Source organism: Canis aureus, chromosome 24 (assembly GCF_053574225.1).
Source record: "Canis aureus isolate CA01 chromosome 24, VMU_Caureus_v.1.0, whole genome shotgun sequence".
In the NCBI taxonomy this organism is placed as follows: Eukaryota; Metazoa; Chordata; class Mammalia; order Carnivora; family Canidae; genus Canis; species Canis aureus.
The window spans coordinates 41409110-41424906 of record NC_135634.1 but is presented as its reverse complement, the minus strand read 5'-3'; the positions used below and the strand labels follow the sequence as shown (position 1 = coordinate 41424906).

General features: G+C 44.2%; 1 long non-coding RNA gene across 2 annotated transcripts; it reads left to right on the top strand.

Annotated features, from left to right (window-relative positions):
* The first annotated feature begins 5530 nt into the window (after window positions 1–5530).
* Window positions 5531–11946, top strand: LOC144296134 (uncharacterized). 2 transcript variants are annotated; one of them, XR_013363297.1, is made up of 4 exons: window positions 5531–6048; window positions 7589–7765; window positions 9917–10070; window positions 11570–11946. It is a non-coding gene; the product is annotated as an uncharacterized LOC144296134 (long non-coding RNA). The 2 variants fall into 2 exon arrangements; XR_013363296.1 differs by lacking the exon at window positions 7589–7765 and having other exon boundaries at window positions 5536–6048; window positions 11570–11943.
* Window positions 11947–15797: the final 3851 nt, after the last annotated feature.

The following is a 15797-nucleotide window of genomic DNA, read 5'->3' as shown; positions in this document are numbered from 1 at the left end:
GTATTGAGGCCAGAAATAAAAGCTGGGATTAATTCTGAACCTTAGGTCATGGAGACTTTGACATTTCTTTTGCAAGTGAATTAAACAGCACATAGAAATGGAAATATTTTAGGAGCACATACCTGGCAGCAGCTTGTAGGGTGAGTTAAAGACGAAAACCTGGAGAGAGACCAGTGAGAGGACAACAGGTAGGAAATTCATTCCCTGTTAGATAACTATAGGTAGGAAACCCCATCCCTGTTAAAAATTTGAGGTTTTCAAATGCAAACCTCTTATTAAAATTCGTGTTCACCATAACACATTCACTAATGAATACAATGGAGGTATTTCTTAGAAGCCACTAGAGTTTAGCAGAAATACAAGCAGGATGTATCCCTTTATTCCCAGCTGACAGACAACCAAACTGGGTTGCATCCTCTTTGCCATACATCGTGCTGGACACTGGGCTCGGGTGGGAGTGACAGGGTCATTCTCCAAGGTGAGTGAGACAGCATTCCTGTCCTGTGCTTTGATCATCTCAGAATCTAAGGGGAGGCTAAGCAGATGCTCTTGGTCCGATGTCAAAGGGTATGGCTAAAGATCTGAGAAGGGGTCGTGGCGTGGGTTCCAGGAAAGAGCAGCCACAGGATGCCCTCTCCAGGGGGAGGGGAGATCTGACTCAAACCCTAGGGAATGCGGAGAGAGTCCACTCCCTGAAGAGGTTCAGCGTCCCTTGAGTCCCACCAAGATCAGAGTCTACCGTCACATTCAAGCATAAAGAATGTGTCTTTCCTGATTGGGAAAGTCAAATCTGTGTTACAAGTACTTCCTCCATAACGCTTAAGTCTTTTCTGGTTCTCTGCATCAGTATTTTTACTCTCTAATGTTCCAGGAATAATTCAGAGTATTTCACATGCATTATTTGACTTAATTCTTGCAATAGCCTTCCAAGGATGTACTGTTCGTGCTCTCATTTTACAGATGAAGAAAAAAGTAAGATACCGGAGCATTAATTGTCTAAGGTCACAAAAAAATCGGAGTCTGGAAACAGGCATAGGCAGGCTGATCTCAGAGTCAGCCCTCTTAACCACTAGGCAACGTTGTGCATCCTGTCTTCAAAGTCTAACAGCTAGATCAGGGGAAGGCCTATGTTTGGCCTGCCACCTATTTTTGTAAATAAGGTTTTATTGGAACAAGGCCACTCACACATTTAAGTGTTGTCTGTGGTTGTGTCAAGTTACAATGGTTGAATTGAGTAATTGCAAGAGCAATCATGTGACATTTATCTGGTCCTTTACAGAAAAATATGCCAAACATTGGTCTGAATAATGCAGAGTGTTTAGTCAAAAAGGAATCTTGAGTGCAGGCAAAGTGTCTCTGACCTGATATTCTGTGATGAGCTGCAATGGGATGCGAAGGTGGCTTCTTGCTCTCTCCACTTCAAATAAGCCACATGCTTCTCTGAGCTTTTGCAGTTGACTTTCCTCATAAGTGGAATCTGTTCTGTTCCCATAACCAGTATTAGGATGGCTTTCCTATTTACAAGTCCTCAGGATCACTGATGCCTAGTCACAGTCTGAGAGTAACAATTTGTATATGAATATTATTATTCCAGGTAGAAAACTATGTTTATATCTGCATAGAAGTAACAGGGGTGGGATGGGTGGGGAATATTTGGATCCACACAATGCTTCTTCTCAGGGCTGGACCTAATGTAGGGTAAATGGAGCACCCCCCTGGGGTGAAAATTTAAGGCGGCTCCAAAAACCTCAAGTCATCAACAAAATTTTAATCCAATATTTTTAAAAACCAAATCGGTGCAAAAAGTCCACAATGGCAAATTGATATTACTCAGCCATTAGAAACGACAAATACCCACCATTTGCTTCGACGTGGATGGAACTAGAGGGTATTATGCTGAGTGAAATAAGTCAATCGGAGAAGGACAAACATGGTCTCATTCAATTGGGGAATATAAAAAATAGTGAAAGGGAATAAAGGGGAAAGAAGAAAAAATGAGTGGGAAATATCAGAAAGGGAGACAGAACATGAAAGACTCTTAACTCTGGGAAACGAACTAGGGGTGGTGGAAGGGGAGGAGGGCGGGGGGTGGGGGTGACTGGGTGACGGGCACTGACGGGGGCACTTGACGGGATGAGCACTGGGTGTTATTCTGTATGTTGGCAAATTGAACACCAATAAAAAATAATTTATTAAAAAATAAATAAATAAAAAATAAATCTTAAAAATGCAATAAATAAATAAATAAATAAATAAATAAATAAATAAATTTTTAAAATGTAAAAAAAAAAAAAAAAAAAAGTCCACAATGAAAACAACATCAAAATTTTACCAAAAGACAGAGCTGGACGTTATACTTGCCCGACTCAGCCTCCCCTAGTCCCAACCCTGTTTCTTACTTTACAAGCATTTGACACAGTTTAGTATTGCCTAGGTATTTAAATGGTCCACAAGTCTACAAACACAAACCTGGCTCTGCCTTTCGCCTGTTAAAGACTGTGGCAGGAGGAAGGACACATGTAGTTAGCATGAATGCAGAGTACCTAAGATCCCCCTTCCCAGGGAGCAGATTTTCAATTGTAGTCATGGCAAGAGGGAGGCCTCCACCATGAATCATGAGACAGTTTCTGAAAGGCCACAAAGATGAGCAAAGCTCACTCCCACTTCCACTTCTCTATAGCACCATCTGGGAGCTGAGAAAGCTAGCTTGGTGTCCAGCAGGCTGGATTTGATCTGGGCTCCACCATGCAGAGACTGAGAGACTTCCCCTCACAACCTCAATTTCCTAAAGTAAACAGCAGGGCTGATTTTCATACCTTCCTCTTTGACAATTGTGAGGTCTAAACAGGGGGTGACTTGTACCATCGGCTGCCACCACTAATATCTTGACTCAGTGGGTGACCTCACGATCCATTCCCCCAGCTCTCCCAACTGACCCAGTTAGTTTACCCACCATCTATCATCCACCCGCTTGTCCAAGCTGGACCCCTCAGTCTTAAATTCTCCTGGAGACCATTTGCTTCTTCCCTTGATATTTAAATGTTTCTCAAACATTTGAACACGATGTCCACAGGCTTGCGTGAGGTCTTTCTTGGTCTGGACTCTGCTCACCTTTCTGACTCCATCTGCTTGCATGACACCCTCACCCGAAACTCTGCAGCCACACCCAACTCACCCAAGTCGGGCTGTCCCCACTCGTCATGGCTGCCTCTCACCTCTGACCTTTGCACACATAATTGCATCTGCCTGAAATCGATCCCATCGCTGCCATGTCCCCTGACACACCCTCTTCCCAGCGGTTGCCTTAACTCTTCTTGACTTGGTCTAAGTGTTACTTCCCCCATGAGCTTTCTATGACCCTGGCACAAACAACAGCCCCCCCCTAAGCAAAACCTGGGGTTGGGTCTTCCTGCATTTCCATAATACCTCAGGTTGCTCTCAGCCACAGCACTTAGCACATTACATAGTATTTCTCATTTACTTTTCTCTCTCATCCAGGGCCAGGAGCCATTGCTGAGCACCTTTCAGCCCCAGCATCCAGCACTGTGCGAGGCACAGTGAGTGAGTGTCATCCTGGAGCCTGAATAGACAGACAGAATAGACAGATAGATGTATCAGTGGGACAGAACAGGAAAAAGATGATACCTAGAGACAGATTCATAAAATTCATTAAAAATTACATATATAATTATTAACATTATATATAATTTTATGAAGAAGAGAGCCCCTACCTATCTAGCATCATCTCTTGTTTATAAGTAACAATAGCAAGATACAGAATATTATATATTATCTGATACTAAAGAAACAAAGAAGCATTATAGAAGAAGCATTGTTTCTCAGAGAGAAATAAGTTCCTAGGTGAGGGAGGTTTAGTGGGGAAGATGGGATTCAAGCTGAACCCATGCCACCTCCAAATGATCTTAGGTGGGTTCAAGAGGCAAAGGAAATAGGACCTAAAAAAATAGCTAAAGTCCTCCAGGCCCAGACCCTTATCTCCTAGGTATGGATGCTAAACGTATACCTCCCATAGCAGCAGAACAAACACAGCAACTTCAAGACTGCTTCTAGAGACTAGAAGACCCCTCTTTCCTTCCAGTGTGAAGTGTTGGCAGACAGTTACCTCCCACCAGGAATGAGTTAAGTAGCTGTCACCTGGATAAGCAGAGAATATGCCCTTGTACGGCCCAGAAAGTCCTCTGGGTGCTGAGAAGGAACTTGCTGGAACGTAGTTCTCAGCCAAGAAGCAGGGTTTGAGGACCGCCTGGCAGTGTGAGGAGCATACAGACGACAGCACACATGTGCATGAGCTTGGGAAGACAAAAAAGGGGGAAGTAAATGAACAAGGAAACCGGTCTAAAGTCTGAGAATCAACTTAGTACAGGAAAAGGATTGTTGGGTTTGGTGTCAGAAAAACCTGGGATTAAATCAGGCTTTGTTAGCTGCATTTCTTTCAGTGAATTTCTTAACTGCCTCAACCTCAGTCATTCGATCAATGAAATGGGTCTAATACAGCTCACCTAGAAAGGTCGTCATGAGATATAGAAGTAGCCAAGTGTGTAGAGGGGGGACCACCCATCCTTTCGTTTCTGAATGGACACGGGGGCAGCAAGCAGGTGGAAGAAGAGGACCCCTCCTCTGCCTGCCGCTGGATGGGCTGGCAGCCAGGGTTGGCCCTGACGTCCCAGAGCGGCTCCCCTCCTGCTGCTGAGTGGAGTCATCCCATGCACTCGGCAGCTGGGCAGCAAGAGGTCCCCCCCACCCCCAGCCCAGGGACCTGCCCTGTGAGTTTGCTGCACAAAATCGGCAGAAGCGGAGAGAAAATACATCGTTGTCAGAGGCACGGCCCAGGATGCCAGCAGGAACCAGAGCCTCAGAGAACCTTCCACGGAGCTCACGCTCCGAGCTGGGGCCCAGTCTCCCCAGAGACTGCCCAGCACCGCAGGGGCCACCCGCCTTCTTCCTCCCATTGGGGCCCCATTTTTGATTTCTTAAATAAGTTTCAAGAAATGAAATCTCATCAAGTCAGGGTTTTTTTTTTTTTAAGATTTTATTTATTTATTCATGAGAGGCAGAGAGAGAGAGACAGAGAAAGAGAGAGAGAGGGAGAGACAAGTAGAGGGAGAAGCAGGCTTCACACAGGGAGCCCGATGTGGGACTTGATCCTAGGACCCTGGGATCACAGCCTGAGCAGAAAGCAGACACTCAACTGCTGAGCCACCCAGACACCCCTCAGGTCAGCTTATTAGGACATTTAAAACAGCAGGTGTAGACAGAGAAACAAAAGACTGCACACAGACAGAAAATTCCCAAATGGCCTAAAAGCAGGCCTGAATATTTAGAAAAGATAGAACATCCCAAACAAATAAACTCCTAGGCTTCCCCCTTTGCCCAGCTGTCTGCCCAGTGGCTCTTTGGTGGCAGCTTTGGTTCACGCTGTCGACTGGGGCAAATGTGTGCCAAGTGTGGGCAGAGGGAGATCAAGGAGGACACAGCCTGAGGCCCAGGAAGCGTGGGGGGTGGGGGGGAGCTGGTGACAGAGAGGCCACGGGAAAGGAGTAGGTGGGTGAGGTGAAGCAGTCTTACCGGCAGGACAGAGTGGCCTCCCCGGGCTGGATCCTGGGGGGGAAAGGGGGGGCGGGGGCGAAGCCGTCCGGCCGCCTAGGAGCAGCACTGCTTCTTGCAGCAGCACGTCTGCTGGCAGCACTTCTGCTGGCAGCAGCCCTTCCCGCACCCACAGGAGCTGCACCCACAGGAGCTGCACCCGCAGGAGCGGCGGCAGCAGCAGACCACGGGGACACTGCAGCAGCCCCCACAGCAGCCGCAGCAGCAGGGGCAGCAGGACGAGCAGCAGCCCACCCGGTAGCACCTGCAGGTGGTACAGCTGCCCCCGCAGCCCCCGCAGCCCCCGCAGCCTCCGCAGCCTCCGCAGCCCCCGCAGCCCCCGCAGCCTCCGCAGCTACCGCAGCCTCCGCAGCCACTGCTGCAGCCTCCGCAGCCTCCACAGCCACAGCACCCCATGGTGTCAGTAGAGAGGACTCAGGACAGGTGAGGAGGGCGATCAGGAGAGGTCGAGGGGGATCTGATGCTGCCTTCTGGTTGGGGGACCCCTTATATACCAGCCCCGGGGGTTGCAGCAGGAAGACACATGACCACTTCCCTGTTGTGGATTTCAGCTCCTACAGGAAAACTTCAGGCTCTTCTTTATTTCCTGGCACCCTCAGCCTCACTAAGCGGCCTATTTTCAGCTTAGCCAAATTGATCTCTGTTTCACCCAATGGGACTATTTAGCAAAAGAACCTCCCCGCCCCCACCCGCCCCGCTTTCAAATACAGCGGGTCTTGGAATCCTGAGCTGGGGAGACTCATCTGCCCACTGATACTTCCCCTGCTCGCCAGCATTTTCCCAGGGGGAATTATTATTTCCTTGCAACCTCTTTTAGGAAAATTTTTTAGAGATCCTTCCAGTAGGGGAAGGAGAACATAGAACCTTAACTATAGGAGATGCGTTGTAACAGGTACCAGGGTTTCTACCACTGGTGGGCACATCACAGATCAAGGAGGCCACAACCTCTGGACCAGCAGAGGCCTGTATTTCTCCTTCCCGGGCTCCATGCCCTCCCTGCAAATGGTGAACTCACTCAGCAAATTATAAAAATCATCCTCCCTGGAGAAACCCACTGTCTCCAGATCCACCTCCAGGACCTTCACACTCTAGAATGTTGGCCTTGTCATTAGTTCTCCTCGCGTGAGTCACACGCGTAGCTTCAGCCTTAGTCACAGCTCCACTGTCCCCAGACCCTCCCTCATCTGCTGGCTGCCTGCCCAGCGTTAGCATTAATTTATAAATAACACTCTAAACCCATTACTTGCTCATATAATAGCATTTTGGGGGGGAGGGGGGAAAGAGCTACATTTCCCCAAAAAACTTAGTGAACACGGTGACACTGTTTTATACCCTTGCAAATCTCTTTGATGTCTGACTTAATCAAAGACGACCGGATTCTCATTATCCATCTTCCATGTTTTAACTGTTGTCTTGTGTTGTTTTGGTTGAGGCGCACAAAGAAAACCCAGCCTCACACTGACACATGGTTGGAAAAAAGATGGTCTTACCAGTCTCAGGGCCCCCGTGGGTCTTTGAACCACACACTGAGGACTACCAGAAGAGAGATTTGGAAAATTTGAGTCCCAAAGGAGAGAAACTATTTAAAAATGTACCCAACTATTGACTTCAGCCTATTGGGTATAATAAATCTCTCCACAGGGTTGGTGTGTGGTATAATGATGGCTCAATGTCATTTAATGAAATTTTACTGCTTCTATGTTTAAAAAAAAACAAAAGACAAAAACCCTACTTTATGCTGCTATATTTTCCAGTACTGCACATTTTGTTCCTACTCAACAATCCTCAGCTGGTTGCCTTTGTCTCTAAACTGAGAGTCCAGACTCACCAGTAACAATCTGGCTTCAATTTGCCTTGCAGTTGAATCTTCTGTCTGGGGCTCTAGGGTAACCCAAGGCTGCATGAGAAGGGAGAGCTTGGTATTTCACACCAGTACTACTCATAGTTAATCTTCATGGTACAGGTACTCTGCGCTGCACAGTGTATGAAGCACTTAGAAATAAGACAGAGACATTAACAGTGAAACAGGCAAGATTGAGCACAGAAGGCACCAGTGTCCACAGAGCAAAAGGTCCTGTGGGATGAAGGTGATGACACAGGGCAAGGAAAACAGGCAGAAATGGTGTTGAGTAGGACAATGGTGAGTAGCCCCATCCTCACTGGCGCCCAGGAAACTAGCTGGACCCTCTGCCCTGTCCTCCTCCACACTCACCTCTCTTCTCTCGTCAGCTTGGCTCCCCTTCCTCCAGGAATGACCACTTCCAATCTCATCCCCTTTCTTCAGGTGCTCCACTAGTCCCTTCACTCTGAGAAGATACTTCCTACCGCAGAATCTATAAACCCATCCTAATCTGTGTGCTCTTTCTCACTTTCTTGCCTTGAGTTACAACCAAGGAGGTGCACCCCCCACTCTTCCAATCACGGGCCAGCCCCCTCCATCTGTGCTCTGAAGACCACCTCTCTGGCCTTTTAAGTCTCCTTTCTCATGCACTTTCCACCTCCACAGGCATTTGTTGAGCACTTACTAAGTGCCCACCCTATGAGAGGCACCACAGACATAGCAATGACCTCCCTCTGCTTTCTGGACCCTTCTCAGCAGCATCAAGACCTCAGGATGGCATTTCTCCAATCTTCAAACAAGAAAGCACATCTATTAGACCCAGTCTGCCTCCTGCTACTGTCTCTTGTCTCTCCTGCCCTTGACAGCCATGCTTGCAGAAAGCAATGTCCCCAAACTAGCTCCCTCTAGATGACAGGCAGGAGTGACATTTGAAAACAGGTATTGGGGATGCCTGGGTGGCTCAGTGGTTGAGCGTCTGCCTTCTGCCCAGGGCATGATCCTGGAGTCCCGGGATCGAATCCTGCATCAGGATCCTTGCATGGAGCCCGCTTCTCCCTTTGCCTGTGTCTCTGCCTCTCTCTCTCTCTCTCTCTGAGTCTCTCATAAATAAATAAAAACAAAATATTTTTTAAAAAATGAAAACAGATATTGACCTTTTACATCATATACCTAAATGAAATCGTCATGTGGTAAACTTAGATATCTTACACTTTTATTTGTCAATTTTTCCTCCGTAAACATGGGGAAAAATAAAATAAAATAAGGATTCAGCCAGGATCAAGAATGTGAGAAAGGACAGCCAGCAAAATATGCATAATTATATATAATAAAATGCATTGGCAATCTTTTAACATACCGTTAAATATGTAGAAACAAAATATTACACATAATTTCACTATTTAAACATAATTACTGATAACCTAATAGCACACAAATGTATATTTAATACAATTTTTGCTTTTCCTGATCAAGAAAGCTATATATGTGTTCATCGTAGAAAATTTGAAAGATGCACAGAAATACAAAGAAAATAAATATTACCTACAATCACACATTACTGAAATAATTACTGTTCACTATAATTTTCTCCCAGAATTCTGTATATATATATATATATATGCATTATTCAAAAACATAATTGGGGATGATAGTGTGTATCCTGGTGTTATTTTTTTGTTTACTATAATAAATAAAAAATCTTCACCAAGAGCTCCAGAACTTTGCCACTCCTCCCTAAACAAACACTTCACTGGATCTGCTCTAGTTCAAGTCTTAGATGGCCTCCATGTGGTTAAATCCAAAGTATGCTCTTCAGGCAATTTACAAAATCATTTCTCAGCACTAGCAAATCTCTATCTCTTGACACACTCTTATCTCTTGGCTTTGATGAGACAAGATCCTGTTTCTCTCCTACTGATTTTTCCATTCTTCCTCAGTCTACTTTGCAAAAAAAAAAAAAAAAAAAGACCATTTAGGAGGCTCAAGATTTGGCGTATATTCTTGCTTTGTGTTGCCTCTTTAAGAAAAGTTCACTTCCTTTATAGCTTATTGACTCCTTTGTTGAATACTCTAGATTTTATTATGTAGATCAACCTTCTTTCAAAATCTGATTTTTCTGAAGATGACTTTCAATCTGCAATATTTTCAATAATATTTGCGCAAATATGGGATCATCTGTTTCTCATTTTCATGGGAAGGCAGGGGGCATATCACCAGGTCTTCTGAGAATGATCTGGATAATTAGAGAGCCATAACTCTTCATCCACTGAAGTCTAGACCAATACTGACCAATAGAACTTTTGGCAATGAAGGAAATATTTTACTCTGAGCTGACCAATAATGGTAGCCACTTAACACATGGGGCTACTGAGTATTTAAAAAATGACTAATGAGGCTAAAGAACGAAAAATTCTTTACTCATTTAATTTTGATTAATCTAAATTTCAACAGCTATACATGGTGAGCAGCTACTATATTGGAGAGCACAGCTCTAGACTGATGACACCTCAAAAGAAAGGACCTCATCCTCCTTTGAATCAGTTCACCAGAAGTTCGGTAATTGTCTCCTAGATTCCAGACACTGTGTAACAATTAGAGGAGTAAGGTGAGTGAGAGATGAAACCGGCCCTAAAAGAACATAGATAGTCCATCAAAAAGAGACAGAAGTAAACCATAATAATGTAATATGGAAAGTTCTATAACAGAAGGCCAAGTGAAAAACATGCAGAAGATCAGTTAATTAAATTCCCAACACCTAGCATAATTCCTGATATATAATACAGCCAGCTCTGCTATAACACTTGTTTCAAAAATGCAAATTTGTTCCAAGGAGGACATTATGCTAAGTGAAACAAGCCAGACATAGAAAGACAAATACTGCATGTTCTTACTTATGTACAGAAACTAAAAAAAGTCAAACTCATAGAAGCAGGGAATATAAAGGTGGAAGGGGCTGGTGAGCACGGGGCGGGGAGGGCGGGGGCTTTGGGAAGATGTTGGTCAAAGGTATAAATTTTCGGTTAGATGGGTAAGTTTGGGGAATTTAATGTCAACATGGTGACTATAGTTCATATACTGTATTTTATCCTAAAATTTGCTTAAAAGAGTTAGTCTTTTTTTTCAATTTTTAAAATATTTTATTTATTTGAAAGCAGGAGGGAGCGGTAGAGGAAGTAAGGAGAAGCAGACTCCCCACTGAGCAGGGAGCTCAATGAGGAGCTGGATCCCAGGACTCTGAGATTGTGACCTGAGCCAAAGGCAGACGCTTAACCTACTGAACCACTCAGGGGCCCTAAAGGAGTTAGTCTTAAATGTTCTCATCACAAAAAGAAAAAAAAAAAAAAATAGTACCTAAGTGAGGCAATGGATGTGTTAATTAACTTGTTTTATGATAATCATTTTACAATGTGTACATATATCAAATCATCACATTGTACACCTTAAATATATATGTAATTTTGATTTGTCATTTATACTTTAATCAGGCTGTAATCCTTCTCAGACCCACTTCCATAAACACACTTCACATATTTCTCAAGGTAGGGTGCCACATTTCTTAGAAAATATACTTTTAACCATATGAGTAAAGATGTTTTCTTCTCTTTCACGTGTTTTGTCTTTAATTAATGTATTCCTTTTATATTTTAGGAAATACTTTACTAATTTGAAGTCATAGAGCTCATTTTCCACATCTCCCTAAAATGTCATATTTTGCTTTTCACTTTTTGATCTTAGAAATCATCTGGAACTTATTTTAATGCATAGTATGAAGAAAGACCCTCATATTATTTGTATCGATATAGATAGCCTGTTATTTCAGTACCAATACTGAAGGGCCAGGATCTTCTCCTGATTTGTAATGTTTCTGCCCTATCCGATACCAAATTCCAAAGTTTGTGTGACTTCCTCTCTGTGCTCTCAATTCCCATCCACTAGTTCCTGTCTCTCTCAGCAACAGAATAGCACACTATTTAAATGATCATAGCTTTAGAATAAGTTCCAACATATGACGGGTGAACTTTTCTCCTCATTCTTCTCTTAAAATGTCTTTGGGTGCTTGGGTGGCTCAGTCGGTTAAGTGGATGATTTTTTATTTTGGCTCAGGTCATGATCTCAGGATCCTGGGATGGAGCTGCCTCAAGCTTTGTGCTCATCAGGGAGTCTGCTCAAGGATTCTCTTTCCCTCTCCCTCTGCCCCTCTCCCGGTTCACATGTGCTTGTGAGTGCTCTCTCTCAAACTCATAAATAAATAAATAAATAAATAAATAAATAAATAAATCCTTTTTTTAAGTGTCATTGACGGGCAGCCCGTGTGGCTCAGTGGTTTAGTGCTGAGTTGTGATCCTGGGGGCCCGGATCCAGTCCCGCGTCAGGCTCCCTGCATGGGGACTGCTTCTCCCTCTGCCTGTGTCTCTGCCTCTCTCTCTCTCTCTCTCTCTCTCGCTCTGTGTCTCTCATGAATGAATAAATAAAATCTTTAAAAATAAATAAATAAAACAAAATGTCATTGACATTCTTGGCCTTTTGTTTTGTCAAACATATTTTAGGGGAAGCTGTCCAGTTTTTTTTTCAAAAGTGAACAATGAAACAATGAAAAGAGACCAATATTAAAAATCTCTAAGGGTTTTTAATAGAACTGCAATGAATTGATTCATTACTTTGGGAAAGATGACATTTTCATTAATCAGTGTTCTCCAGAGAAACAGAATCAATGGGATATATAGATATAGATACAGACATATAGATTTACTACAGGAATTGGCCCACCTGATAGGGAGGCGGAGAAGTGTTATGACCTACCATCTGCAAGCTGGAGAATCAGGAGAGCCAGTGATGTACTTTAGTCCAAATCTGAAGACCTGAGAACCAGGAGCTCTGATATCTGCAGGCAAGAGAAGATGGATGTTTCAGCTCAAGCAAAGAGAGCAAATTGGCACTTCCTCCACCTTTTTGTTCTATTCAGACCCGCAGGCACTGGATGATGCCTACACACACTGATGAGGGCCGTCTTCTTTACCCAGTCTTCCAATTCAATTGCTAATCTCTCCCAGACAGACACACATGGAAAAAAATGTCTTGCCAGATATCTGGGCGTGCCTCAGCCCAGGCAAGGGGATGCATGAAACTGACCATCACAACATCGTTTCAGTATTGAGAATTCCCATCTATAAACCCACTACATTTTTCCATGTATTTCCTCTTTTAGGTCTTTCAACAAAATTTAATAATTTTCTTTCCAAAGATCTTGCATATTATTAAATGTATGCACTATTATAATTTTGTTGCTGTTTTGAATGTTTTTTAATGACATTTTTCAATTTGATGTGTAAGAAATTTCTTTATTGCTGAAAATTGGTTTTTTTTTCCCCTTTTTTATTTTCCCCTCCAGGTTTTTTTATTTCCTCTGCTATGTTAGTGCCAACTTCCCAAATGGAGACACACTATACAGCACTTCCTGGGCTTATTCAATTATAAATTCCATTTGAATGGAGACTATATATCGAATTCATTGCCTTTTTAAGAACAATTAGATGAGATAATGTCCATAAAGTGCATAGAATTAGAGTCAGATGAAAGATAAGATAAAATGCCAGTCAGGCTCTCTCCTCTGGGAGGCGAAGGTCTGCAGGAGAAGAGGGAAAGCTGGATCTCCACAGTTTCGATCATCTAATATCAATCAAAAGAATTGCACTCGTGGGCAGATGTATGGGGTGGGGAGGCACTGAGTTATTAACTATTTCAGTCAGTTCTGATTCCACTTTTGAGATAAAAGTGAATTTATCTGAAATTGAAAGAATATTAGGCCATGTGTACTCATGAAGAAGTAACAGGAAATAAGCACCCATCTCACAAATGGGTCAAAACGGGCAGGGGGTGAGTGCACACCTGGTGTGAAACCTCCAGATCCAGTATTTAAGGGCCCCTCGCAGAGGCAGTTATCAGACCTCCCTCGCCTCCCCGCCCTCGCCTCCCTGCTCACCTCCACAGAGTCCTGTCTACTGCCATCCTGGGTGCTGCACCTGCTGAGGTTGCAGTGGCTGTGGCCCCTGTGGCTGTGGCGGTGGGGGCAGTGCCAGAAGCAATGGCCTGCTGGCGGGCAGCTGGCCTCTCCCGGAGTGTGCCCAGATGGCACTTGCCTGTCGGTGAGACTCTCCTCCAACCTTCCCCGTTTGTCTTCCCACGACCTGGCAGTCAGTCCTGGCCCCTCAAGGGCTGGAAGCGGATACTCTCCTCTGTGTCACATCACAAATCGGGTAAATTCCAAAAAAGACCCTGCTATTGACGGGAGCAAAAGACCGATGAAAACAAGACACAGTCCAGCTCCTGGAGTCAATGCACATGCTGCACGAACCGAACACGGGATCATAGTTACGAATTTATTTTTGTTTTTCTGAAATCCTTTCCCTCAACCCCGATGCCTGCATGTCCTGTGCCATTCCCACGATATTCATATAGACCCAGCAGTTCTGTAAACCAAATGTGCAAACAGAATAATGTACCATAGGTTGATGGCTAAGATCTCTTTTTTTAATCTTTATTTGTTATCTTGCTATGAAAGGACCATTTCTGATCCATAAATCCATGCAAGCTAAATAAAGAAATCCTTGAGGCCATGTGGGTGGCTCAGTGGTTGAGCATCTGCCTTTGGCTGGGGTTGTGATCCCGGGGTCCCGGGATCGAGTCCCACATCGGGCTCCCTGCAGGGAGCCTGCTTCTCCCTCTGCTTGTGTCTCTACCTCTTGCTCTGTGTGTCTCATGAATAGATAAATAAAATCTTTAAAAAAAAGAAAAGAAACCCTGTTGGGGAGAACATCCCCTAGTGTAGGAGTTGGGTCCTTTACAATCACAGGGCACTGGTCTTCATCACAGGCCAACACCCAGGGCTGCTCAAGCTCCAGAGGAATGAATAAGACCCTAGAGAAAGGATGTGCTAACCACAAGTCTTGCCTTAAGACCTATTTTCCAAAGAAAGGAATTGATGCGTCTTGCTCTATCATGTTTTGATGAACATGCCAATTCCCACGTATAGACCCTCAAAAGAATTGGATTTGCATGCCAGCCTCCACTCCAGGCAAGCAGTTCCGTCCCTGGGCATTGGTGAGCCCCTCTCATGGATGAAATTTTAATTTTCATCTTTAATCCCTGCCACAGACTATGTAGATATTGCTTTATTAATCTTTAGTTTGAATGCTCTCCTGCCTCCTAGGGGCACTCAGGATTGGGACTGGCTCCATTTCTGGTCATTGAAACTTGGCTTTCAGCTACCTGGCACCTGCTTGGGGGTTACCTGTGACCCAGAGGGCAAGGGGTATGGGCTGTAGTCTGAAAGCCCTCGGGAAGAGGCACTTCTCACCACACACTAGTTACTCTGTGCCTGACAGAGCAGGACCTTTCCTCTACTTTTGAGAATCGGAGGTGAAGAGATAGACCACAGCCATGCCCAGGGTTGTGCAGTAAAGATTTTTCCCTCTTCCTGCTGAGGTCACTTGGAATAGGAATTCCATCAGGAAGCCCAGAACTGGATATCTGCCTTTTCAGAAAAAGTATTTCATTTTGCTTTGAGGTTTGGTGTCCTTCGTGTTACCCTAAAGCCAGGGCAATGTGTCAAGATGCACAGTGAGGTATCAAGGTAACTCTGAAATAAAAATCCCTATGGGATATTCCTGAACATAAACTTTTTCTCTTTTTTTTCTTTATTAAAAGAGAAAAATCCATGAAGCCATTCCTTTCTCCAGTAAGAATCTTTCTCTCCCTGTTCACAGTCACAAACAGGTCTAGAGCAGCCTTATTTACACAACTTCAATGTCACCTCTCACCATCTGGGACACTCAGTTCTTTGAAATCAATGGGATTTTATTATTCTTCCCTAAAAGGCCTACAACTTGCCTTGGGTTGAAGGAGCATGATCCCAATTTGTGCTGTTATCGCTCTAGTAGAACAGCAGGTGTTTTACCCCAAATCCGCCTAACTCACCCCTGAAAAGGACATCTTAGGACAAATGTAATATACCTACCAATCTTCTTTAAGTCTTTCCATTTCAAATACCAATCGGAAGTATGTGGCCTTTGATGCAAAACGCTTATCACCGAGAATGATTTGTGGAAGAGTTCATGACCCGGTCATGCAAGCGCAGGCATTTAGCTCTTCCATAGAATGGCTCTGTGCTGGGATGGGTTGAGAGGCACTGAGAGCAGGATTGTATACAACTGCTGTCAAAGTTCACTGATGCCACATTAGGCCTGTACCTGAAAATTTCAGTCCCAGTTTCTTCATTCTTACTCTGGCATTTGTCTTAGAAATGGTGAAAATAATTTTGCATTTTTCAGCTTCT